Genomic DNA, 27,137 nt, shown 5'->3' with positions numbered 1-27,137 from the left:
ATATGTTGTATGCTCGTTCTCATTAGTTTCTAGAAATTTCCTGATATCCTCTCTGATCTGGACCTTAACCCATTCATGTCGCAGGAGATCGTTGTTTATTCTCCAATTGGTGGCCCTTGCTTTTCTGGGTGCCCTCCTATTAATCTCCAGCTTTATGGCATGGTGGTCTGAGAAAGACGTCTGGATAATATCTATGTGTTTGAATTTACTCAGGCTGGCCTTGTGCCCCAGCATGTGATCTATTCTTGAGAAAGATCCGTGTGGATTGGAGAAGAATGTGAAACCTTTTGCTTTTGGATGAAAGGCTCTATAGATGTCTATCAGGCCCTGTTGCCTAATTACATTGTTTAGCTCTCTGGCCTCTTTGCTGAGCTTCTTTCCCTGTGACCTGTCTTTCTCTGATAGTGGAGTGTTGAAGTCCCCCACTATTATTGTTGTTTCCGTGATTTCTTCTGTCATTTTTTTAATAGTTTGTTTGACGAAGTTTGCCGCACCATTATTAGGTGCGTAAATATTCAGTATGCTTAGTGTTTCCTGGTTTACTGAGCCTTTGAGCATTATGTAATGTCCCTCTTTGTCTCATTTTATGTTTTGGATCTTGAGATCCATTTTGTCAGAGATTAAGATAGCCACTCCTGCCTTCTTGGAGTTACCATTTGCTTGGTAAACTTTCTGCCAGCCCTTTATTCTCAGCATATGCTTGTCTGCTTGCTTAAGGTGTGTCTCTTGCAGGCAGCAGATTGATGGGTTATGTTTTCTAATCCAATCCTCCAGCCTCTTTCTTTTAACATATGAATTGAGCCCATTTGTATTCAGAGTGATTATTACAATCTCTGGCTTCATGGTTGCCATATTCTGTTTTGTGCTTTGGGTCTTTGCCTATCTTCCTTCATATCAGTGTACTGCGTTTGAGTGGAGGGTTTCTATCCTGTCCTCTTTTCCATCTGAGACCATGTTGTCCTGGTACGTGTTGCTGACATGTTGGCTTCTAGATGGAGATGGGCTATATGGTGGTCTCCTGGTGGTTCTAGTTGGAGCTTGATCTTCTGGCCATAGTGAGTCAGCCAGTATGTTCTGCTGGGTCGGGTGACTTGCAGTATATTTTTTGAGTTCTTCCTTGTCCTGGAAGACCCTTATCTTACCCTCTATCTTAATGGATAACTTGGCAGGGTATAGGATTCTGGGGGAGGCATTTTTATCTCTCAGTTTTTGGAAGATGTTGCTCCATTCTCTCCTCCTCTTTATGGTTTCTGCTGATAAGTCTGAGCATATTCTTACCTGCGCTCTTTTGTATGTGACTGTCTTCCTTTCTCTTGATGCTCGTAGAATTTTCTCTTTTTCCTCTAAGTTGGATAATTTTACAATTATATGTCTTGGCGTGTTCTTCTTGGTGTTTAGCTTAGCCGGCGTCCTCTCTACTTCCTGTATGAGAGTCGGATTCTCCTTTGTTAGGTTGGGGAAATTTTCGTCCAGGAATTCCTTTGCTATCTTGGCGGTCGATTTGTGTGTTATGTTGTGTTCCGGTAGACCGATTATTCGAATATTATTCCTCTTCATAGCATCTGTCATTGATCTCAGGCTGTCTTCTGTTTCTTTAATTTTCCTATCTGATTGTTTTTCTCGCTTGCTTCGTTTGGTTTGAGCGTCCTCGAGTTCACTGATACGGTTCTCAGCCTCCTCAAGCCTAGATATAGCTTCTGTGACCTTTTGTGTGGCCTCTGCTACCTCCTCTGTTAGTTTCTGCAGTTCCTTTTGGTGGATAGTATTCATCCCCTCTATTGTGGACTTCATCCCCTCTATTGTGCATTTCATCCCTTCTATCGTTGCATCCTTATTTTGGTTTGCTTCTCTTAGCTCCTGTATTACTGCAAGCAGAGTTCTGAAGATTTCCTTTTGTGGCTGATCTATATCTGTTTCTTCTATGAGTGACGTTAGGTCTGTTAAAGTGCCTCGTTTCTCTGATTTTTTTGTTGGGAGTGATGTAGTCTGTTGATTTTTCCTTGATCCTTTAATAGGCCCCATGCTTCTGGGAGACAGGAGTAACCTTATTGTGTGGAGGCTCAGGCCACTGTGCCGTCTCCTGGGGTGGCTGGGGCGGGCTGCGGCAGGCTTAGGGCTGGCACTGGGGACCCAACAGGGCCCCAGGTGGTGAGAGCTGGCTGGAGCTCACTGACGGCTCCTCATGGACTGCAAAGCCGAGACCCAGGCTCCACTGCAGGTGGAGTGTTTGATCTGCCCGGGCTGTGAGCGGGCGCGGGGAGGCCCCTCGGACAGCTGCGCAGACAGCTTCGTGACACTGCAGGGAACAATGGTGTTTGCTCTCCGCCCTGCTCTGGGCTCAGAATCCTGTGGACCGTAGTGGCTTGGCGCGAAACCGCAGGGGGTAATGGCGCTGGCAAAGGAGGCTTGGCGCGAAACCGCAGGGGGCAATGGCGCCCTTCCTCCGCTCAGGCTCAGAGTCGCCGCCGCCGGGGTCCCCGCAGCACCCTGGGGATGGCTCCTACTCTTGTGCCTTGCGCAGGGAGGGGCCCTTGGTGGGCAGACTCAGCAGCGCGGGGCGTGGCGCTCCGCGGAAGCTCAGGGTCCGGGACAGGCGCGGGTTGGGCTATGGCTCCTGTTGGTGGGAAGTGCTCAGCGCAGGTCCCCGCCAGGAGTGGAGCTGGCGCTAGGCTGCCAGGGGCTGGCGGGGGCGGGCGGGGGTGGGAGGCCGGCGCACGGAGGGCAGGTGGAGAGGTCCGTGGCAGCGGTGCGGGTGGATGGTCCCCCGTGGAGGTCGCCAGACAACCCGCGGGTCCGCTCCCCTGAGCTTGGATGAATGGAGGGAGGGACGTGGGCCCGAGGGCAGATCGCTGCCCTGCGGGGAGAGGGGAATTGCGGGAGAGGAAAGCTTCTCTCCCAGTGGGGATCTGCGAGTGGGCCGGTGGTGCAGGGGAGCGTGACCTGCTGCGCCTGTCTAGGCAGGGCAGGCAAGCGGCTCTGGGCTGGCGTCCGGTTTGGGGATGGAGCCTAGGCCGGTCGCCAGTGAGCTCACGGCAGCTTAGTGGCCAGAGATGTCCCACTAGTCCGGTCCTCTTTCACCTAGACCCCTGCTCAGGACAAATACGTGGGGTAGGACTGGGGTGCTGTCCCAGGGGGATATTTCACTCACCAGACTCTTACTATTCAGCTACCTGGTCGCCAATCCCGCTTTGTTTGGAGGAGCTCTCAGAGTGTGCCGGTGTCCCTGTCGGCCATCTTCCCAATCTCCTGAACATTCTATAAAAATATCAACAAAGCACAATCTTCCCTTGATTTTTGTTATAGTTGCCATCATGGAAAAGTCGGTGCATGCATATTAAAATTTGGCAAATGGTAATAAGTGTTCATATGTAAAATAACAAGCAATGGTATAAGGGCCACATCTTATCTCTCTGATTTCACAAAGGAAAAGGCGAACACGCTGCATACCTGCTCAAGGATGCTTCCTATGGGGCAGACGTCCTCTATCTCCTCTTTACCCTCTCGAATTCTTTATCCTCTTCTGGCACGAACAACCCTCCAAAGGCATTCTACTACTCTACTGGGTTTGATCATTTGTTACAAAGACCACACAGAACTCATAGATAATGCTCACAGCTATTGGACCTGTATATGGACCTTATCAGGGAAGTTAGCTGGTTAGAAAAAGTTAAGGATCCAGTTCTTTTGTCCATAGCATCTCTTTGTGGCTGTGCTGGCAGGCATCTCTCTTTCTGCTCCTCAGTCTCTCAGCTACTTGGTCTCTTAGTTTCCGCCTCACTTCTTGGGCCAGGAAGCCTGACCATTGCTCTCTCTCATCGTCTTGGTGCTGTCCCTCTGTTCCATCTCATCAAGCGATCTCAGAGCTGCTTTTCTGTTCTGTCTTAGTGCAGCGTCTCTGCTGTCTTCTGATCTCAGCACTGCTCCTCTGCTCTGTCTTGTAGTCTCAGTGTTTCGGCCCCTGTTGCTTTTGCCACTTCAGGCAGGGACCACACATAAGCTCCTCTGGTGGTTCTTCTTTTAACATGGTTGCCTTTCTTCAGTTAGTGCTTCTTCTTCTTTTTTTAATTAGTTGAGATTGAATACATATAGCCTATCATTCTATCTTTCAATCTTCTGAGGTGGCTGACTCATATAACCAATGGGATGATAAAACTGACTGTGGTAGTTACATAATCTTCTGTCAACTTGAGGGTATTAAGAGTGAAGGGATGGAGTTTAGCTTGTCAATGAGATCAAAATTTGATGACCTCATTTGGAGGTGAAATTGAAATGACTCACTGGGGGTTGGACCCACTCTCTCTCTGCTACACTTTTCAGTTGACAAGCCACATGGAGCTATGGGTGAGGGCAGCCAGAGCCATGAAGATGTGTCCACAGGACTTTCCTGCACTGGCATCATTGCATGTGCTGCATGAGTCTAAAGAGGAGTTTATGGACTAGTATTGGACATATGGCCTGATATTGGAATTATGGACTTGATTTGGATTGGTCTGGCATATTTTCTCAATATACGATTATGCTTTGATATAAAGCTCTCTCTTGCACACATATGAGTGTAAGTGAATTTGTTTCTCTAGTCAACCTGGCCTAACACACTGTCCAACCCCCAAGTTATTTAATTGCTCCTACCCCTGATGGTATAGTAGGTTATGATTTGGGCTGCTAACCACAAAGTCAGCTGTTCAAACCCATTAGCCACTCTGAGGGAAAAAGAGGAGACTTTCTGCCCCTGTAAAGATTTCCAACCCCAGAAACCCATCGGGCCAGTTCTATTATGTGTTATAGTATTGCTGTGATTCAGAATGGACTAGAGAGTGTCAGTTTGGTTTGGGGTTGGGAGCCATTCACTTGTGAGAGTTATAAAGACTGCAGATAGAAGTATTTTCACTTCCTTACATATAAATATATCTTAATTAATACAATGATATGCCCACACTTTGCAGGAAGAGAGGTAATTCTACCTTTTCAAAATAATCTTGTACACTGCAAGACACATAGCATACCTGACCCTCCCAATTTAACGACAACAGTGCACTGAATCGAATCGTTGAGGCCTGTTTCAAGTTTCTAAAACCTCCCCTAGGGGGAAATCTCATCCCCTTTGAGAACTGCTCTTCTAAGCAGTGTTGTTAAGCACCTTCTAGTGCAGTGGTTCTCAACCTGTGGGTCACGACCTTTTGGGGGTTGAACGATCCTTTCACAGGGGTTGCCTAAGAACATTGGAAAACACATATTTCCGATGATCTTAGGAACCGAGACACTGCTCCTCTATCTGCCTCCAGGTGGGTCAGCCAACAGCAGATGTACTCACATGAAGCTTGTTACCCATGCTACACCATGGTTCAAGACAACATTTCATTTATTTATAACTAGAAAGAAATATTTCACAATATATAATTACATATTATTTTTGTGATTGATCACTATGCTTTAATTATGTTCATTGTATTTCATTGTAACAACAAAAATACATTCTGTCTATCAGATATTTACATTTTGATTCATAACAGTAGCAAAATTACAGTTATGAAGTATCAATGAAAATAATTTTATGGTTGGGGGTCCCCACAACACGAGAAACTATATTAAAGAGTCGTGGCATTAGGAAGGTTGAGAACCACTGTTCTAGTCAGTTTGGGGAGCCCTTGTGGCCAGGAAACAGAAAGACCAATGTCCCCTTCTCCACAGGAGAAAGCGGTACCAGTTTTCTTCCATAAAGATTACAGCCGTGAGAACCCTGGGCAATTCTACTCTATCTTCTAGGATTATTATAAGTTTCATAACTCACTGCCATCGAGTTAATACAGACTCATAGCAATCCCTTGTGGGTTTCTGAGACTGTAACTGTTTAGGGGAAATAGAAAGCCCAGCTGGTGGTTTTGAATGGACAACCATGCAGATCACATGACAACGTATAACTACTACACTACCAGGGTTCAATATAAGTTTCATATACATGGGAAAGTTGGCCATTGGTGAAGGAAGACTAAAGAACTGCTGGCGAAGAATATTAAATGTACTATGGACTGCCTAAAGAACAAATACATGTGTCTCGGAAGAAGTACAGTCAGAATGCTCCTTAGAGGCAAGGATGGCATGAGATTTCATCACATACTTTGTTGGGAAAGACCAGTCACTGGAGAAGGACATCATTCTCAGTAAAGTAGAGGGGCAGCAAATAATGGAAAGGCCCTCAATGAGATGGATTGACCTAGAAGCTGCAAGAATGGGCTCAAAATAGAAGAATCATTGTGAGGATGGTGGACTGGGCAGTGTTTCGTTTTGCTGTCCATAGGGTTGCTATGATTCAGAACCAATTTCATGGCCCCTTAACAACAATAAGTCAAAATTGCCTCAACTTCTTGGTGTCGTTTTATTTTAAGGTAGCAAATTGCAAGTTTTTCGACAGTGAGCCATTTGCACCAGGAGGGCTCTTTGCAGTAGGTAGTCCCTACACAGAAAATACATTTATGAGTTTGCCAAGGTCTTCAGGTCACAAGCTCAGTATTACTCTGCAAAGTGAACCTTTCTTTCACATACTTTAAGATAATCCTTACCATCTACATTATGGAACATCTTGGACACAAAGCTCAAAAACCAAACCCGCTGCCATAGAGTCAATTCTGACTTATAGTAACCCTATACAAATTCCCTATTATTAATGCAAGTGGGGACTCTCAAGTTTCCCCAACTTTAATTTGTGAACCTCAGCTTCACACTATCCATTCTTCTCTTCTTACAGCATCATGCTATACATTCTTCTCTCCGTACTTCTTGCCCACTTATATATTGAAGGCTTAGAGTTCTTGTCACTGATTAGACTTAATTTTTATTAGAGAACCTGACAGATTCTATTACAAGAACTGACAAGTAGAGCGACTAAGTGATCCATGTAAAGTCCCAGAAGGGGACATTTGATAGATTAGAACCAGACCCTAACTTTTCTGTTTAGAGCTCTTTCTATTTATTATGCCATCGTATTATTGCCATATAAATGAATCAACTAACGTTTTATTTGGAAATTGGTGTCTTAGGGGTTTGTTAGTGCAAATCAAATCAGCTGGGCCTAATGATACCTGGGTGAATGGACACATTGAACTTCTAAACTTTCAGATTTGTAAGGTGAGAACCTTAGGAGCTTCAGGCAATATTTCAACTACAATCACAGTTCCTCTTTCTACTTAAGCTCCTTAGCTTTCCTTGGTTTCTTCTTCCATATAAAAGCATTCTTGTAGGTATTTACTGCAATGTCTTAATATAAAAAAATTTAAAAGTTTTCATTTTCCTGGTCTCCTGATACTGGCTTTGAACACTCATTTGTCCATTTTGCCTGTAACCAGATAAAGATAATGAGTCAAATATATAAAACAAAAATTGGGAGAACTTCTGGGAAGATGGCGACAGAGTAACACATACCACAGGGACTCCGCAGAATTCAGCCCAGGAGAGTTGCTTAGAGGGAAATTCAACACTACTGGAACGCAGGAGGAGCATCATAAAGATAACTAGGCACAGACCCACGGGGTTTTGAGGGGCTGAGGGCTTTTGGCTTACCTCAGTGGAGGCCAGCTGGGGCTTGACCTTGGCCCCTCCACTGTCTCTGCTGGAACCGGGACCATTGTTAGCGAGCGAGACCCTCACCCAGACCACTCACTGAAACAGAGATGGAAACAGTAAAGCTTTATTCAGACAGATTCGAATCTGGGCTCTCACCAGCAACTGAGGCAGGCTCAGTCTGTAAGGCGAGAGCCCCGAACAGCTTCAAAGGGAAGTTATTATACTTCCTTGTGGGGCGTCTTGCTAAGCAAGGGGAGGGGGAAGGCAAATTCTTGTGTGAAACTGGCAAAGCATTCTCAGAAAAGTGAAACAAAACAGTTTTTAAGTCTAACAAAGTAAGTTCTACATTTAAGATCAGTTTGTCCCCAGTGGTCTGCCAAACGATACTGTAGGTAGGCTAGGCTGCTTCTCGGAGTGTAAACATTCAGGGCTGGGCTACACCTGTTTCAGGCTGCAATTTTAAAATGTTTCCATTTCTGACCGGGCAGTGAGCTGCCTGTTATTGTTACAGGGCACCCATTCCTGACCGGGTGGGAGAGTGAGCTGCCTGTTATTGTTACAGGGTACAGTGTCACAACCATTTGGAGCCTGTAGGGTGGCTTGGTTTCAATTCAGCCACAGTTTGCCACCACTCGCCCTGGGGCAGGGACTGGACCCTTGTGGCTCCACAGGCAGGGATCGCGGTTCAACTGCATTGTTGCTCTTGTTTCCATCTCATCTTTACACCCCCCTCCCCCCCCCCGTTCTTGGCGGGCTGCACAGGGGCCTTTTCTCAGCACAGCTGCAGCTTGCCACTGCCACCTTGTAGCAGGGACTGAGCCCTTGTGCCTCCACTGGTGGGATCAGGACTCAGCTGCATTGTTGCATTTGTTTCCATCTCTTCACTATATCCCCCACGCCCACTCACACCACCCACAGACTCAGCACGTTTGCTTTTTAACTTTTTTTCTCCTCTTTGTCTCTTTCTTGGTCTCTCACACAGTACCACTAACCTCCAGACCACTCCCCTTAGCCTAGGGCATTTACGCCTGTGCCACACCCAGCTAGGTGAGCTCCACCCTGTGTAGCTAGCCAGAGACCCTGTTGATCTCCACTAGGGGATACTCTGCTCAACATCTTACATGGGAATTCCTGCCTGTGTGCCTGGGGTGCTAAGGTAGCCTGGTCAACACTCCTTGACGTTCCAAGTTGCTGCAGGAACCTCTGCCCAACCTCTGCAACACCAAAGCAGGCAAGCCACCAGCCTTCTGGGTCACTCCCCTGAGAGGGAAGCCACAGGAGGATAAAGTGGTAGGTTAATTCCATAGTGAAATAAGCTGTAGGCAGTTCAAAGAAGCATTCTTACAAGTATCCCAGAGAAAGTCAGTGCTTTTCGACTCCCTGGAAAATGGCAATGGATCCTCTAAAACAATGCAACGCAAACAGCTATCAGCCCCAATGACCTCAATGAAAAAATGGGAGAAACAAAGGCAATGGCAGAAGATGTCCTGATCATAATGACATGCATAGGAGAAGCAAGCATTGAGCTGCCACTGAAAGAAAATTTCAGAATGCTACTTGGAATCATAAAGGATGTGAAGGAAACAATACAGAAAAAGGATGAACTGATAGAGGAGATAAAGGCCATACACCAAGGGGAAATACAGGAGCTTAGGGAGGAGATAACAAAAACCAGTAGCATAAACACAGAGCTCGAGAATCGACTGGAGGAAGCAGAGAAACGCATCAGTGACTTGGAGGTCAGCCAAGCAGACTTTAACAAACTCGGACAAAAATCTAATAAGATCATCAGAGAAACTGAAGAAAACTTAAGAGAGCTATGTCTGATACTATGAAGTGGAACAACATTAGAATTATTGGCTTACCAGATGAAGACACAACAAAGAAGTCATCTGCAACAATAGTGAGAGAATTCTTGGAGGAAAACTTCCCAAGCTTAATGAATGAAAATCAGGCAGCCATTCAGGAGGCTGAAAGAACCCCATCAAGACGGGACCCCAAGAAGAAGTCACCAAGGCACATAATAGTTAAATTATCCAACTTTGAGGAAAAGGAGAAAATTATGAGAGCAGCTAGGGAAAAACAAGCCATCACATATAAAGGTTCCCAAATAAGAATATGCTCAGACCTATCAGCAGAAACTATGAAGAAGAGGAGAGAGTGGAGTAATATATTCCAAAAATTGAAGGAAAACAATAGAAACCCAAAAATACTCTACTCAGCCAAATTATCAATCAAGATAGGTGGATAAGTAAGAGTCTTCCCAGAGAAGGAAAAATTCAAAAAATTCATTAGAAGAAACCCAGCCCTACACAAGATCCTTGCCGACCCAGTATGGGCAGAAGAACAACACTCACCAAGCATAAATAAGAGACCACCACATAGAACAACCTCACCCAGAGGGTAAAAAAGAGAAAACAGACCTCAAGATAGCATTGACTTAAATATAGAAAGACTTGTAAGGCTGATGAGGTAAGCTTTAAAAAAAATGCAAAACCTACGATTTACAAACATTCCTGGGGTGAGGACCAGGTAATATGGCCCAAATAAAGGCATAAACATGGTAGAAAACTAAAAAGGGGTGGGGAAAGGGAAAAAAATAATAATAAAGAAAAAGGTAGCAGGGGCACAGGGCAATAAACCACCAAAGGGGAGCGTATTGTTTGTGTCTCCACAGGGAAAGAGGGACCAGACTTCAACCTGGTGCTCCAAGATGTGAATGCAACATGCCAGCGTGGAGTAGGGGACCAGTGGAGAGGTCTGGGGGTTGGCCACAACCCCAACTACTAAGTGGACACCTGCCCCTCCCCTCAGAATAATTTATTTCAATGGACAGCACTGAATCTACAGCTCCTGAAGGGGGACATATCTGATCGGAACACAAAGGAGCAGATGAAGGGGAGGGGGAGAGAGGCCGTGAGGTCGATGTTCCCAATTAGAGCAGCCAGTCGACAGAGAGAACCACATGGCTGGCCCCACTATGGGACATGACGCCCCTCACTGACCCATAGCCCTATAGGGGACAACACCAGAGACACAGTGTGGGAATTGCACCCAATCGGATCCCGTCACACCCAGACAAAATATTAATGGGGTGCAACAGAACAGCAAGGGAATGGAGCAGTGAGGTCACCAGGGAATGCTGAAGGTGGACTTTGGGGCCAGGGCATGGTGCCCTAATAGACTGGACTGGAAAACACCCCTAAAGGCCAACAAACAATCCTTGAATTAACTACAAGCTTTTCTTTCTTGTGTTTTTTGTTTTGTTATTGGTTTGTTGTTGTAGTTGTTTTGTTGTATATTATTGCTTGGTTTTGCTTTGTCTTGTTTTGTGCATGTTATTATCTCCACAGGTCTGTTTAAATAAGATAGGCTGGATAAACAATTGGAGGAGAGAAGGTGGACTGACAGTTCAGGGTGACATGGGAAAGGGGGGGTGGGGGAAAGGTAGTGGTGTTAATAAACCCAGGGACAAGGGTAGAACAAGAGACCCAAATAGGTGGTGAAGAGGGAGTGGGGGGCCTGGTTGGGCATTATCAAGGGTAATGTAACTAAGAGGAATTGCTGAAACCCTTGTGGGGACTGAGCATGATAGTGGGACAGGAGGGAAGTCAAAGGAAATAGAGGAAAGAGCTGGGAGGCAAAGGGCATTTATAGAAGTCTAGATAAAGACATGTACATATGCAAATATATTTATACATGAGGATGGGGAAATAGATCTATGTGCATATATTTATAGGTTTAGTATTAAAGTAGCAGATGGAAGTTGGGCTTCCACTCAAGTACTCCCTCAATGCAAGAATACTTTCTTCTATTAAATTGGCATTCTATGATACTCACCTTCCGGATACAACCACTGAAGACAAAGTGGGTGAATAAGCAAATGTGGTGAAGAAAGCTGATGGTGCCCGGCTATCAAAAGATATAGTGTCTGGTATCTTAAAGGCTTGAAGGTAAACAAGTGGCCATGTGGCTCAGAAGCAATAAAACCCACATGGAAGAAGCACACCAGCCTGTGTGACCACGAGGTGCCAAAGGGGTCAGTTATCAGGTATCAAAGAACAAAAAATCATATCATTGTGTGCTCACCTCCCTGATATGACCGCTGAAGACAAATGGGTGCATAAGCAAACGTGATGAAGAAAGCTGATGGTGCCCAGCTATCAGAAGATATAGCATCTGGAGTCTTAAATGCTTAAAGGCAAACAAGCGGCCATCTAGCTCAGAACCAAAAGCCCACATAAAGGAAGCACACCAACCTGTGTGATCACAAGGTGTCAAAAGGATCAGGTATCAGGCATCATCAGAACAAAAACTCCTACCATTGTGAATGAGGGGGGAGTGCAGAGTGGAGACCCAAAGCTCATTTGTAGGCCACTGGACATCCCCTTACAGAAGGGTCTTGTGGAGGAGACAAGCCAGTCAGGGTGTGATGTAGCAACGATGAAAAATACAACATTCCTCTAGTTCCTAAATGTTTCCCCCCGTCCCCCGCCCACTGTTATGATCCGAATCCTACCTTGCAAGTCTGGCTAGACCAGAGGATGTACACTGGTACAGATGGGAAATGGAAACACAGGAAATCCAGGACGGATGATCTTCTCAGACCAGTGGTGTGAGTGGCGATACTGGGAGGGCATAGGGAGGGTCGGTAGGAAAGGGGGAACTGATTTCAAGGATCTACATGTGACCTCCTCCCTGGGGGACAGATAACAGAAAAATGGGTGAATGGAGACTTGGCACAGAGAAAGATGAAAAAATAATAATTTATAAATTATCAAGGGTTCGTGAGGGAGGGGTTGGGGAATGAGGACCTGATGCCAGGGGCTTGGGTGGAGAGCAAACATTTTGAGAATGATGAATGTACAAATGTACTTTACACAATGGATGTATATATGGATTGTGATAAGAGTTGTATGAGTCCCTAATAAGATGATTTTTTGAAAAAATAATGGAGAACACTTAAAAAAATTGGGTCACTTTTATCTTTTTTTCAAGTTGTACCAAGTCCTGCTTCAGGGGAAGGGAAGCAATGCCTTTTGTATAAATTTAGAAAATATTTTCTTTATGAAAAACACATTTTATGATTAATTTCCCTCAATTTGAATAGTTCTCATCTACCTAGATGTTGTCTTTTTAAGTGAAGAAAATATGATTGGTGTGACGGCTGAGTTGTGAATGATAAAATCTGCATGTGTATCACAGAGAACATGCATATGTAGTAATTGACTTAGCAAGGTGTGCATGCCTGTGTGCATTTATGTCCGAGATCCAAACAAGCCTTAACAGGCAAAAACTTTAATATAAATGAGAAATAGGATTTATCTCACCATAATGACCTCCAGTTTCTCAGACTTGATTCTCGATACACCTATCCATTCCACAGAAAGGTTGGTCAGCTCACTGAAGTCACTGTCTTTTATTTATTCAGATCAAGTAGTGGCAATTCTTGCAATTCTTTGTTTTATCAGGCTTAACAAATTCTCTTGATATGGGCTTCTTCTCTCTTTCTGTAGAGGCAACTCCCCAAACAAACATTTTCATGACTTTCCAAGTCATTGAATGAAAATATTAGATTGTAATTTGGTTAGCTTGCATTACTCCACAAAGAAAACTGTGTTAATTTTGGAGGCTACTAGTAAAAGGAAGAGGAGAAAATTCCTTAATGTTTTAAGCCACGCTGGGAGCTGTGCACTGTGCCAACATACTAGCCAGTACCAAGACCCAGTAGTTTACACTTTCATTATTCAATGCACTCTCTAGAGTTTTGGACGTGGCTCAGGGGAAAAAATCAAATACATTTCTTGCATATGACCCTAATTTCAATTGTTATGCTATAACAAGACTTAATTTCATTAGTTTCCTTCCTTTTACATTTCCCATTCGTCAATATTAGCTACATATTCATGGGTGAGAATTTAAATGACATTTTTCTAATAAGAAACATAGCGGGGTGACTTATTTTTAAATGATGTGCTTTCAGTAAGCTTTGTTTTTGGTAGGAGAGTTGTTCAGCAATAGGAGTTTTAAAAGAAAGAAAATGAGAAGAATATTACTTTCGAGTGTGGCAATTTATTCTCCATTGGATATTACTTTACAAATATACTGTAGTGTTGTTCTTTGTAGTTTTTATCTGTGCCAAGTAACAAGTCTATGAAAATATCAGGCAAGAGCCACTGAAGGAGGGATTTTTCTCGGTTGATTTGGGAGTAATGCTGAGTTTGACCAACATCCTCAGGGCTTTTATTCCTGCATTTTAATTGATAAGTCTTTTATATTATATTAATTATGCTTTAGTTATTCTGCTTAGCTGCTATAAAGATTTACGAAAGCATCAGTCTTTTAAAATCTATTTATTTATTTAATAAATATTTGCTATTCATACAGGCAAGGCATCTCTGAAATCCACTTCAGTGATCTCTTCAATCTGTTTGGAAAATGACCCGAGTGACTGATGGTAGAGTGATAGAAGCAGATTACTCTGGCTGTCATCAAGTTATAAGTTACTATAGGAACCCGTAATGTACATGTATAGTGGTTAGTTAAGATCTCCTTGAGGCAGTCACATTTATGCTCAGACTAGAAGCAGGAGGCAAAACTAGACCTTTGGGACAGCAGAAAATGGATAGTATTCTGGGACGATTTAACAGACTCCAAGAGCTCTGAAGAATGGCCATGAATTGTTTGGCAGTTTGTGGGAGGATGACATGAGTCAGGTGAAATTTCTTTTTATCAAAGACAACTCAAATCCAGTAAGATTCAGTTTCCTTTACTCATTCCAGTAGCGAGGTTAGAAGGCTTCTCGGCTTGTCTTTGGTTGCTGGAGTTTAATGATTTGCATCCCGAGCAGCTTGCCATTTGCAAGTCACAGCTCCCTAAGAGTGGGTTGGCTTTAGGAAGCAGGGGATAGTGGGGGGATAAGGAGCATTTTTAGAAGTATCTGAGATGGAGATAACATAAAGAACCACAAACCCATTATGTACTAATTTATGTTAAAAAGAACCATGTCATAGACGCAAATGAAGAGGGAAGGAGAGAGAGGGGAAGACATCCTGGCCCACCAAGCCCCAAGGATGATATTCCTGCTCAGAGCAGCCAATGCACAGAGAGGACCATAGGACTGGCCCCATTCTGAGACATGATGGCCCTCACTGACCCATAGCACTACAAAGGACAACATTGGAGGCACCGTTTGGGAATTGTGCCTGATCTGACCCCAAAACACTGGGATGAAACACTGAGTTTGTGCAACAGAGCAGCAAGGGGAACAAAGCAATTAAGTCCCCAGTGATACTAAAAATAGACTTTGGGGGCACGGCATAGCACTCCATAGATAGTATTGGAAAACACTCCTAAAGATTAACAAACAGTCCTGGAACTATTTATAGGTTTTTCCTTCTTTTTTTTCCCCCCTTGTTTTTTTTCTTTTGTTGTTTTGCTTTGTCTTTTTTTGTGTGTGCTTATTATTATCTCTGCAGGTCTATCTAGATAAGGTCATCAGGATAAACAATCCAGAGGAGAAAACAATGGGACCAATGGTTCCAGGGGGGACACGGGAGATGGGGAGGCTAGGGAAAGGAAGTGGGTGTTAACAAACCCAGAGCCAAGCGAACAACAAGTGATCTAGAATTGATGGAAAAGACGGTGTAAGATGCCTGGTAGGACTTGATCAAGGGCAATATAGCTGAGAGGAATTACTGAAACCTGAAAGAAGGTCAAACATGATAGGGACAAGAGGAAATTAAAATGAAATAGAGGAAAGAACTAGGAGGCAAAGGATATTTACAGAGGTCCAAATACAGGTATGTACATGTGTAAATATATTTATATATAATATAGGGAAATATATACATTAAGTATTAAGGTGGTAGATGGACTTTGGGCCTCTACTCAAGTACTCCCTCAATGCAAGAACACTTTGTTTCAATAACCTGGCATTCCATGATGCTCACCTTCCTGACATGTTCACTGAAGACAAAAAAGGATGCATAAGCAAATGTGGTGAAGAAAGCTGATGGTGCCTGGCTATCAAAAGATATAGTATCTGGGGTCTTAAAGGATTGAAGATAAACAAGCAACCATCTAGCTGAGAAGCAACAAAGCTCACATGGAAGAAGCACACCAGTCTGTGTGATCACGAGGTGTTGATGGGATCAGGTATCAGGCACCAAAGAACAAAAAAATCATTGTGGATGAGGGGGAGTGTGGAGTGGAGACCCAAAGCCCATCTGTAGGCAACTGGACATCCCCTCACAAAAGGGTCCCAGGGAGGAGGCCAGCAAGTCAGGGTGCAGTATAGCAATGATGAAACATATAACTTTCCTCTAGTTCCTAAATGCTTTCTCCACCCCCCCCCCCAACTAGCATGATCCCAATTCTACCTTACAAATCTAGCTATACCAGAGCATATACACTGGTACATATAAGAGCTGGAAAACACAGGGAATCCAGGACAGATAAACCCCTCAGGACCAAAATTGAGAGTAGTGATACCAGGAGGATAAGGGTAAGGTGGGTGAGAAAGGGGAACTGATCACAATGATCTACATATAATCCCCTCTCTGGGGATGGACATCAGAAAAGTGGGTGAAGGGAGACAACAGAAAGTGTAAGACATGAAAAATAATAATTTATAAAACATCGAGGGTCTGTGAGATAAGGAGGGGGGTAGGGAGGGAGAAAAATGAGGAGCTGACACCAAAGGCTCAAGTAAAAAGAAAATGTTTTGAGAATGATGATGGCAATAAATGTACAAACATGATTATCACAATGGAATGGATGGATGTATGGATTGTGATAAGAGTTGAATGAGCTCCCAATAAAATGATAAAAAAAGTTATATGAGCCTCCAATAAATTTTTTTAAAAGCAAATAAATTTTATATTCAGGCATAAATTTTCTGGGAAAGCAAAGTAAAACAAAAATGGATTTCCTTATATATGTGTATATAAAAGAAAATGATGATGACAACATATGCAAACATGTGCTTGATACAATGGATGTATGAATGGAACATCATAAGAACTGTATGAGCACCCAATAAAATGGTAAACTATTCAAAAATAACTATGTCTCTTCACAAGGCATAAATGAACTCCTGAGAATGAACATAAATTTTATCAAAGACTTCTTATCAGTCATTATTTAATCACTTTCTGGGAATAAGTCTTCAGCAGGAAATCTAGAACATGAGATTTGGGGGAGGAAATTGTCACCGAAGAAAGGAGAGGAGATGAATCTAAACTGTGGAGTCAGAGATGGAGAATGTGTTAGTTGAGGAGGCTTGGCAGAAATAAGGGAGGCAAGGTTCTAACTCTTGCATTTATTTGTCTTCTGAAAGGGGCAATATTTGGTCCACTCATCTGAAGTTTTGGATGGAGGTCTCATAATATCCCAAATGTTAAATGAAAATCACTAGTGTTTGGTAGTAATGTCCTCTTCTGCAATTATGTGGGAAGCCATTTTCTAATATGTGAAAGGAAATTGTACTATCATTGGGAAAAAGTCTGGTTGGAGTCTGAATGGAGGGTTGATAGAAAAGATCTGGAATGATACTACCTGAATTACTTCAGGGAATAAGGACAATAGACCATTCTGTAATATCGACTATATTATATTACATTCACAATGTGTAGTTTACCATTTTTATTGCCATAAAGTCTATTATGACTAGAGGTTACCCCAAGTATGTCGAGGACAGCTGCTCCAGAGGAAATTCAAATCTGTGACCTCTGAGAACCGCTCCCTCAACCTTATTTCTGAGGCATCACTGATCAGAGTAGTAGTTAGTCATTCAACGCTTCACATGCGCTTTGCCCAGGGACTTCACATTTTAGCCAGAGCATTTGTTTTATTATTGATTGATTTTTAACTTTGAAAATCAGGAAGCTCTCCAGAAAAACAGTTCATTCTCAAAAAGAATTTCTTTTTGGCTTTCATTCTTGTCAACATAGAGAATAATTCTTGCGGAGTCCAGGGATTGGGTTCTAGAAGGAGCTCTGACTGTTTAGAGGTGACTTGGGTCAGGACACCTGTGTGAGGCTGGGTTGACTATAGAAACAAATCCATTGACACTCATTTATATAAATAAAAGAGTTTTATATTAAGAAGCCACTTTCCATTAAGAGGGCACCCCATCCCAGTCTTAGCCAAGTCCATTTCAGACTTATGTAGCCACATGCTGGTGATGCAGAATGGTGCATCAGGAAACAGAAGATCATAGAGTCTCATGAATACAAAGTTTGTGGAAACGTGATTGTGCACCAATAGCTCTGAGGGTTGGCAGCAGAGTTCCAGCAAGCAGGAAGGCATAGGGGCAGATAGAGAGGGAGGTTCCTAGCTTCCCCCACTTATAAGAAGGCCACACCCACACGGAGACATCATCTGGCTGTGACTTGATTGACAGGTTGGATTCCACCCCTACACTTTCAGACATCTTCAAGTCTGAAAAATAATCTAACTACCGCAGCACCTTTCCAGCGCTGAGTGTTCTGCTGGTCTTAGGAGGCAGAAAATGTGTGCCTCCAGACATATGGGTGGTGTTCTCCTGTCACAAATGCACACAGGTCCATATCTAATCTTACATGGGGCAGGATGTGTGTAATATAGGGGTTCGTCAAGCTTCTGATCACCAGAAGCATGTGGGGAACAAGAAGTGGACCGAACGTTTCTGATCACCTTTCATGGATCTGGGTGCTTGTACAGTCCTGGGTGAGGGAAGCCAGCTGGCTGTTCCAATCACACACTTGGCAAAAGTTCAAAATGAGTGTGCTGTGTCAGGCTAGCTGACGTTTCACTTTGTCCATTTGTCTCCTTCTTTGCCACTTTGTTCTATTTCTTTTCCTAGTTTATATTCAATCTACTTCTTTATTATTCCTATGAAGCTCAGAGTTCCATGATTGTCATTCATGTCTACTTCTTTTGTTTCCATGTGTCTTTTTTGGTAGAGGGTTTAGGTAGTGTTTCTTCTCAGTTCATTATTTTGCTGAAGTCATAATATTGTTTAATTTTTGAGATGAAGAAACTTTAAAGAGGTCAGGTTTGTTTCATTTTTCCCAATAAACTAATGATGAAGTTTGTAATGTTTAATGGAAATCTTAGGGGCCTAGAAATAACACTAGATTGATAATAGCTGAGACAGAATGGAGACTAAACATTAAAATAATAAACAAATATACAAGGAAATCCAAAAAGCAAATTTCATCTAAGCTCCTTTTAACAAGATTTTAAAAAGTCCCTAGATTGGCACTATTCTTCCTTGTGACTATTTTCGGCTGATTCTCTAGAGAAAAAAAAAATTAGTGAAACTCCATGACCCAGTCAAGATCCATCATTCCATGTAGTCTTCTGAATCTGGTTTGATTTTTTGTCACCTCTCTATTGACATGTTGCTGCAACTATGCTTATTAAAATTTTGCCTGCATGTGATTTAATTTATATTATTTGATAATTTATACATTCATGTAGAATGCAGAGGTTTATAACAAGGAAATGGCTCATATAGTTATAGAACTGGATAAGTTCTTAGTCCATGGATCAGATGTTTGACTTAGAGGTGTCTTCTTCTCCAGGGCTGAAGAATCTAAGGCAGGCAGGTCATATGGCAGATTTCTAGCTACAGAGGTTGAGGTAGTTAGTTTATTGTGCCAATCTGGCCAATAAACACATGTGGGATTAATTGAAGGGCGGAGAGATAAATGGCGGGGCGAGCCTCGTCTTTTTTTGCCTCTTGATCTTTGATCATCAGACCAGTGTGTGGCTGCTTTGCTTGTTCTGTGCCTCAATTTGCAAGCTACACTACCTGTGGGACACCTTATCTATGAAGTGTATCACTGTAATTTGAGGTTCCTTCAAGACCTGCTTCACCACACCATTGGAATTTACATCTCCTGAGCCGAGGACTGTCCGACCCTGTCATCTGGCTGACTCTTGGTGACCTGCCTTGCTATTTGCTGCCTGTGCCCACCTAACCTGAATTGCTCTACAGAGGACTACCCGGCGGCCCTCAAGACTTGAAGGACTGCCATTGTCTCACGGGGGTGAGTTGCACTGAGCCATTTATACAGCTTTATAATTTAATTGTTTCTTATGTTATACATATATCTATCTGTATAAATATATATATAAAATTATTAGCATTCTGTTTTTGTTTCTCTAGAGAATCCTAACATTTGGTACCAGTAATGCTTCTAGAGAAATAAAATCATAAATACGGGCTTCTTAAATTGGCTCTCCAGTCTGATTAGTCTTAGCACTAATAATGCTACTTCTGCGCCCAAAAGCATGGCTAAGTCTGCTACTCTTACTAATCTAATCCATGGTGTGAAATAGCAAAGCTAATATCTGCAGTATCACCACCAATAAATGAGGTACTGGTTAAAGGAGAGGCTCTGAGTGATCATATCTTTGACATTTTCCAGGAGTTTTGTCAGCATGACAATTATAGGGAAGCTGATTGACCGGTCCCTCTACAATGGAAAGCGTGATTAAGGAGAGGGATGGTCTCAGAACCTCAGAAGGGTGCCTCAGGTGCCGACTAACAGATTTGAAAACTTCCATCTGTGCCACAAAGGAAAGCCTTCTCTCCTAGTAATAGAGCGGATATTGCTGAGAGCCAGGTCCAGAGTCTCATTATGCGAGTGGCTGAATTACACCGTCAGCTGAATTGCAGATCTAGAGCAGTGTCTGATACCAAAGTGAGGGCATTGATTGGAAAAAGTTGGGACACTGAAAAAATGGGATGGGTACATATGGGTTGATGATCCAGAAGAGGAGGATATTGAGCCCCTAGAAACAATTGACCCACTCCAGTCAATAGATCCACCCTTCCCAGCTGAAGGTATTAATCCACTGTCAATAGAACAAGCCACACTTGAGCAGATTAACCAAACTGCTCAAACTGAAATTCCAGGTGGGGCTGCATCAGTAACATTGCCTGAGGGAGATGCCTTACAAGATATTGCTGAGAACACCCGGGAAAAGCCCTCACCACGCATTATTTCCCCTAGACCTGTAACTAAAATTAAGTCTCAGAAAGCTCCTAAAGGTGAGGTTGAAATGATTCCCCAAGAAGAAGCACCCTATATTCACAAAGATCTGCTTGAGTTTTCAAATACGTAGAAGCAGAAGCCTGGAAAATATCCCTGGGAATGGTTACTAAGGGTGTGGGATACTGGTGCATGAAACGTAATAGTAGACCGGTCTGAGTTTCTGGATATGGGACCCCTAAGCACAGATTCTTCTTTCAATGTCTCTGCAAGAGAAGCTAAGAGAGGATCTAATTCTTTGTTTGGTTCGCTGAAGCATGGAATGCCAGATTGCCTAGATCAGATCAATTTAAAGTACCTGACCTACCTTGGTACGCTGTAGAGGAAGACATACAAAAGTTTAGAGAAATTGGTAAGTTGGAATGGATTTAACAGGATATTCTCATAGACCCAAAAAGGGGTGTCCTGAGGCCATACCCTTTACCACAACCATAGGAACAAGTTTGAGAAGTGGGTCCCAGCACCTCTTTTAAAAAAAAATCATTTTATTAGGGACCCATACAACTCTTATCACAATCCATACATACATAAATTGTATAAAGCACATTTGTACATTCATTTGCCTCATCATCCTCAAAACATGTGCTCTCCACTTAAGCCCCTGGCATCAGTTCCTCATTTTTCCTCTCCCTCCCCACTCCCCCCACCCTCATGATCCCTTGATAATTTATAAATTATTATTTTGTCATATCTTACACTGTCCAACATCTCCATCCACTTTTCTGTTCTCCATCCCTCAGGGAGGAGGTTATATGTATATCCTTGTAATTGGTTCCCTTTCTCTACCCCACCCTCCCTCAATCCTCCTAGTACCACCACTCTCACCACTGGTCCAGAAGGGATCATCCATCCTGGATCCCCTGTGTTTCCATTTCCTATCTGTACCAGTGTACATCCTCTGGTCTAGCCAGATTTGTAAAGTAGAATTTGGATCATGATGGGAATGGGGGCGGGGGGGGGGGGCGGCGGCGGCAGAGGATGAAGCATTTAAGAACTAGAGCAAAGTTGTGTGTTTCATCGTTGCTACCCTGACTGGCTCATCTTCTCCCCGTGACCCTTCCATAAGGGGATGTCCAATTGCCTACATATGGGCTTTGGGTCTCCACTCTGCACTCCCCTTATTCACAGTGCTATGATATTTGTTCTGATGATACCTGATACCTGATCTCTTCGACACCTCGTGATCACATAGGCTGGTGTGCTTCTTCCATGTGGGCTTTGTTGCTTCTGAGCTAGATGGCTGCTTATTTACCTTCAAGCCTTTAAAACCTCAGATGCTATATCTTTTGATAGCTGGGCACCATCAGCTTTCTTCACCACATTTGCTTATGCTACCATATATCTTCCACAATCATATCTGGGAGGTGAACACACAATGATAAGATTTTTTTTCTTTGATACCTGGTAACTGATCCCTTCGGCACCTCGTGATCACACAGGCTGGTGTGCTTCTTCCTAGTGGGCTTTGTTCTTTCTCAGTTAGATGGCTGCTTGTTTATCTTCAAATCTTTAAGACCCCAGATGCTATACATTTTGATAGCTGGGCACCATCAACTTCTTCACCATGTTTGTTTATGCACCCACTTTGTCTTCAGTGATTGTGTTGGAAAGGTGAGCCTCATGAAATGCCAGTTTAATAGAGCAAAGTATTCTTGCATTGAGGGAGTACTTGAGTGGAGGCACAATGTCCATCTGCTACCTTAATACTAAACCTATACATATATGCACATAGATCTATTTCCACATTCTCATATATAAATATATTTGCATATGTACATGCCTTTATTTAGACCTCTATAAATGCCCCCTGCCTCCTAGCTCTTACCTCTATTTCCTTTTACTTTCCTCTTTTCCCACTATCATGTTCCGCCTTCATTTGGGTTTCAGTAATTCCTCTCAGTTACATTACTCTTGGTCATGCCCTACCAGCCCCTCATACACCCTCCTCACCACCGATTTGGATCATTTGTTGTTCCCTTGTCCCTGGGTTTGTTAACACCACTTCCTTCCCCCCCACCTACTCCTCTCCCATGTCCCCCCTGGAACTGTTGGACCCACTGTTTTCTCCTCCAGATTGTTCATCTAGCCTATCTTATTTAGACAGACCTGTGGAGAAAATGACATGCACGAAAACAAGACAGAGCAAAACCAAGCAATAAAATAAAATAAAACAAGTCAATGACATAAAACACAACAAGAAAGAAAAGCTTATAGTTAGTTCATGGACTGTTTATTGACCTTTAGGCGTGGTTTTTTTCAGTGGAGTTTGTTGGGACACCAAGCCTTGGCCCCAAAGTCTATTTTTGATATTCCCTGGGGTCTTTGTTGCTCTGTTCCCCTTGCTGTTTTGTTGCACTCCCTTAAAGTGTTTTGCCTCGGTGTGGTGGGGTCATATTGAGCGTAATTCCCATGATGTGTCTCCTGTGTTGTCCCTTGTAAGGCTATGAGTCAGTGAGGGATGTCACATCTCATATTGGTGCCAGCGGTATGGTCTTCTCTGTGTTGGCTGCTCTGAGTGGGAATATTGTCCTCAAGGCTTGGTGGGCCAGGATGTGCTCTACCCTCTCCTCCCCCTTCATTTGCTCCCATGTTCTCTGATCAGACATGTCCCTCTCCCTGAGCTGTAGCTTCAGTGCTGTCCTCTGAAGTAAATTCTTCTGGGGGAGGGACAGATGTGCATGTAGTTGGTATTGGGGCTGACCCTTCAGACCTCTCCACTGGTCCCCTACTCCATGCCAGCATGTTGCATTCACATCTTGGAACACTGGGTTGAAATCTGGTCCTTCCTTCCCTGTGGAGATATAAACAATACCCTCCCCTTGGGTAAATTAGTACATTTCCCCCCGCTACCCATTTCTTTTTTTCTTCTCATGCCCTTTTTTAGTTGGTTACCATATGTATCTTTGGATTTGATCTGGCCCTTGCCATACTACACAGTCCTCACCCCAGGAATGTTTATATACAGTAGCTTTTCCCTATACCCCCTTTGCATTTTTTTAAGCTTAACTCAGTGGACTCATATTGTACTTGTCCTTTTGTGCTTGGCTTACTTTGCTTAGCATGCTTTCCTCCAGTTCATCCCATGTGGTGATGTGCTTCATATGTTCATCACTGCTTTTTAGCGATGTGTAGTGCTCCATTGTATGTATGTACCACAGTTTTTTAATCCACTCATCTGTTGATGGAAATTTGGGTTGTTTCCAACTCCTTTCATTTGTGAACTTTGCCGCAATGAACACTGGAGCACAGATGTGTGGCCGTGGTTTGTTTCTTGCCTCTTCTTCCCCAGGACGGGGATTGCTGGGTCATATGATAACTCGATTTCCATATGTTTTAGATATAGCCAGATTGATTTCCATAATGGCTGTACATACCTACAGGTCCACCAGCAGTGGATGAGAGTTCCTGTCTCCCCACAGCCCCTCCAACACTTGTTGTTTTCTGATTTTTTTTAATTGGGCTATCTTTGATGGTTTTATTTGGTACCTCGTTGTTGTTTTAATTTTCATTTCTCTTATGGCTAAAGATCAGTAACATTTCTTCATATGTTTGTTGGCCATTTGGATTTCTGCCTCTGTGAAACTTCCGTTCAGATCCTTTGCCCACCTCTTCAGAGGGCAATTCATTTTTTTCTTTTTGGAAGCTAGCAGAGTATTATAGATTTTAGTAATAAGGCTTTTGTCTGATGTGTCATTGCTAAAGATGTTTTCCTAGTCCGTGGACTCTATTATTACTCTCTTGGTGAACTCTTTCGATGTACACAGGTTTTTTATCTTCAGTATATCCCATTTGTCAATTTGTGCCTCCTCTGTGTTTGTGTCCTTCCCTATTTCGGATAGCCTATGTATTCCCTGTGCCAAAGTTCTCAAGTTGGTCCCAATTCCATCATTGATGGCCCTAATAGTTTATTCTTGTGCATGGAGTAAGATAAGGGTCTTGCTTCATTTTTCTGCAGGTAGATAGCCATTTTTTCCCAGCACCACTTGTTAAAGAGGGCATCTGCTTCTCATTGTATATTTTTGGGGCCCTTATCAAAGATCAGTTGTCTTTAGGCTGATGGTTTTTCCCCTGGGTTTTCAGTTCTTTTCCTTTGGTCTGAGTATCTGTCATTGTGCCAATACCATGTGGTTTTGACAACTGTGGCTGTATAATATGTACTAAAATCAGGTAAAGCAAGCCCTTCCACTGTGTCCTTCTTCTTGAGGAATTCTCTGCTAATTGTAGCCTTCTTCCCTCCTTATATGAAGTTGGTAATCAGTTTTTCCATTTCTTGGAAGAAAGATGAGGGTAATTGTATTGGGATTGCATTAAACTTATATAGTGCCTTTGGCAGAACTGACATCTTTACTCCATTGAGTCTTGCAATCCATGAGCATGGTATATTCTTCCATTTGTTGAGGTCACTCTTGGTTTCTTGTAATAACGTTCTGTAATTTTCCTCATATAGCTGTTTTGTTCTTTTAGTCAGGTATATCCCTAGATATTTGAATTTGTCCTTGGCTATTGTGATGGGTACCGCCTGTTTGATCGCCTCTTCTGTGGTCTTATCCAATGTGTATAGCAATTCTGATGGACTTCTGTTTGTTGATCTTGTATCTTGCCACTATCCCAAACTCCTCTATTGCTTCCAGTACTCCCCTTGTGGAGCTTTTAGGATTTTCCATATGTAAAATCACATCATCTGAAAATAACCATAATTTTACTTCTTTTCCCAGATTAATATCTTGATGTCTTTTCTTTGCCTTATGTTCTTAGCTAAAACCTCCAGTGTGATATTTAATAAGAGTGGGGACAAGGTTTTATAGCAGGCTGTGTTGAGATTAGGCCTCTGTGCTGGCTCCACATGGTCCTGGCTCCAGTGGAGACAGGGACAGGGCTAAGGTCAATCCTTAGCCAGCCTCCACTGATGTAAGCCCAAACCTCCCATCCCCTCAAAACCTTGTGGATCTGTGCCTGCTTATCTTTATAATGCTCCTCCTGTGATCCAGCAGTGTTGATTTTCCCTCTTAGTAACTCTCCTGGGCTGATTTTTTCGGAGTCCCTCTGGTCTGTGCTGCTCAGTCACCATCTTCCTGGAAGGCCCCATAGAAGCTTTTATTAAACAGAAACATCACTATATGAAGCTGTTTCTTTTTGACATATCCTTAATGTGTTTTGTTGTTAGATGTAGTTGAGTCAGCTCTACCGCATTGCAGCCCATTGTATAACAGAACAGAACACTGCCAGGGCCCGCACCATACTCGCAATCATTGTTATGCTTGAGCATAACATTGTTATGCATGTTGAGCATAACATTGTTTCAACCACTTGGTCAATCTATCTTATAGAGGATCTTCTTTTCTTTAATGCTCCCCTCTCTTTACCAAGGATGATATCCTTTTACAGGGAATGGTCTCTTCTGATCACATGTCCAAAGTACATCAGATGAAGTCTTGCCATCCTTGCTTCTAAGGAGAATTATGATGGTACTTCTTCCAAGATAGAGTTATCTGTTTCCTTGGCAGTCCCTGGCAACTTCCATATCCTTCACCAGCACCACAATTAAAATGTAACAACTATTTTCTTCTTACCTTCTTCCAGCTAGGAAAACACACTTCTGAAAGAGCTTTTCCAAGACTCTAATCCATTTCCCAAAGAATTCTATGACCTTTAAATTACAGCGTGTTGATAAAGTAGTTTTGACATAACTAATGACCCCAAATAAAGTTCCTTTTTAATGTTCTTTGAGTTTGGGGAGCAAAAAGAAATTTAAAGGGGCAAGATCAAGGTTGTAGGGTGGTGTGATAGTTATATAATTTTGTGTAAGTTGAAGTGTAAGGTGGAGTATAGCCTGCCAATCAGGCCTAATGGCACCTTCTTGTGGGCATATAACACCCACGAGTAATGAGCTTCCAAATGGTCAGCATTTATCAAAAGTAAAGGTGGAAAGACGAGGAGGGGGAAGAAATGCTACATCAATGGAAAGAGAAAAAACAGAACAAAATAATGAGAATGTTGAAATACTGTAAAAATGTAACCAAATCCAAGGGATAATTTATACAAAAATTGTTATATGAGAACTCTTTACTGTGCAAATGGTGCAAACACAATACACAATGTCTTAAATATTTTTTAAAAACTGAAAAGTGAGGTTTCTTGAAATTTTGTTTTGACAGATGAATACAACTTCAAGAAGTTTCTATCATTTTGGGGAATGTTTAAGTGAAGAAAAACCTAGAAAGAAAAATGAAACAAAGACTCAGAAGTGGGAAGGGGTTTTAATAGCCTCTGGTAATCTGTCACTACAGTCAAAGCCTTTGTAACACCTTCCACTGCGGAATCTTTGTACATAGTGGGTGCAATGTCAGAAACATTTATAGTAGAGTTAGAGAAGAGTTACAGAGGCCATTAAAGATTTCCATGGAATTTGAGGTGTAGCTCAATGATTTCTGAGTCATGGAATTATAGGACTGAGCTATATTCAAGGAAGATTGTTTCAGGGACAATTCACATAAAGGATGAGAGAGCAATAATGATTTCTTTTATAAGGATCAA

The sequence above is a fragment of the Tenrec ecaudatus genome, chromosome 11 (assembly GCF_050624435.1).
Source record: "Tenrec ecaudatus isolate mTenEca1 chromosome 11, mTenEca1.hap1, whole genome shotgun sequence".
Taxonomy (NCBI): domain Eukaryota; kingdom Metazoa; phylum Chordata; class Mammalia; order Afrosoricida; family Tenrecidae; genus Tenrec; species Tenrec ecaudatus.
The sequence above is the reverse complement of the archived record's forward strand: the minus strand, read 5'-3'. Positions refer to the sequence as shown.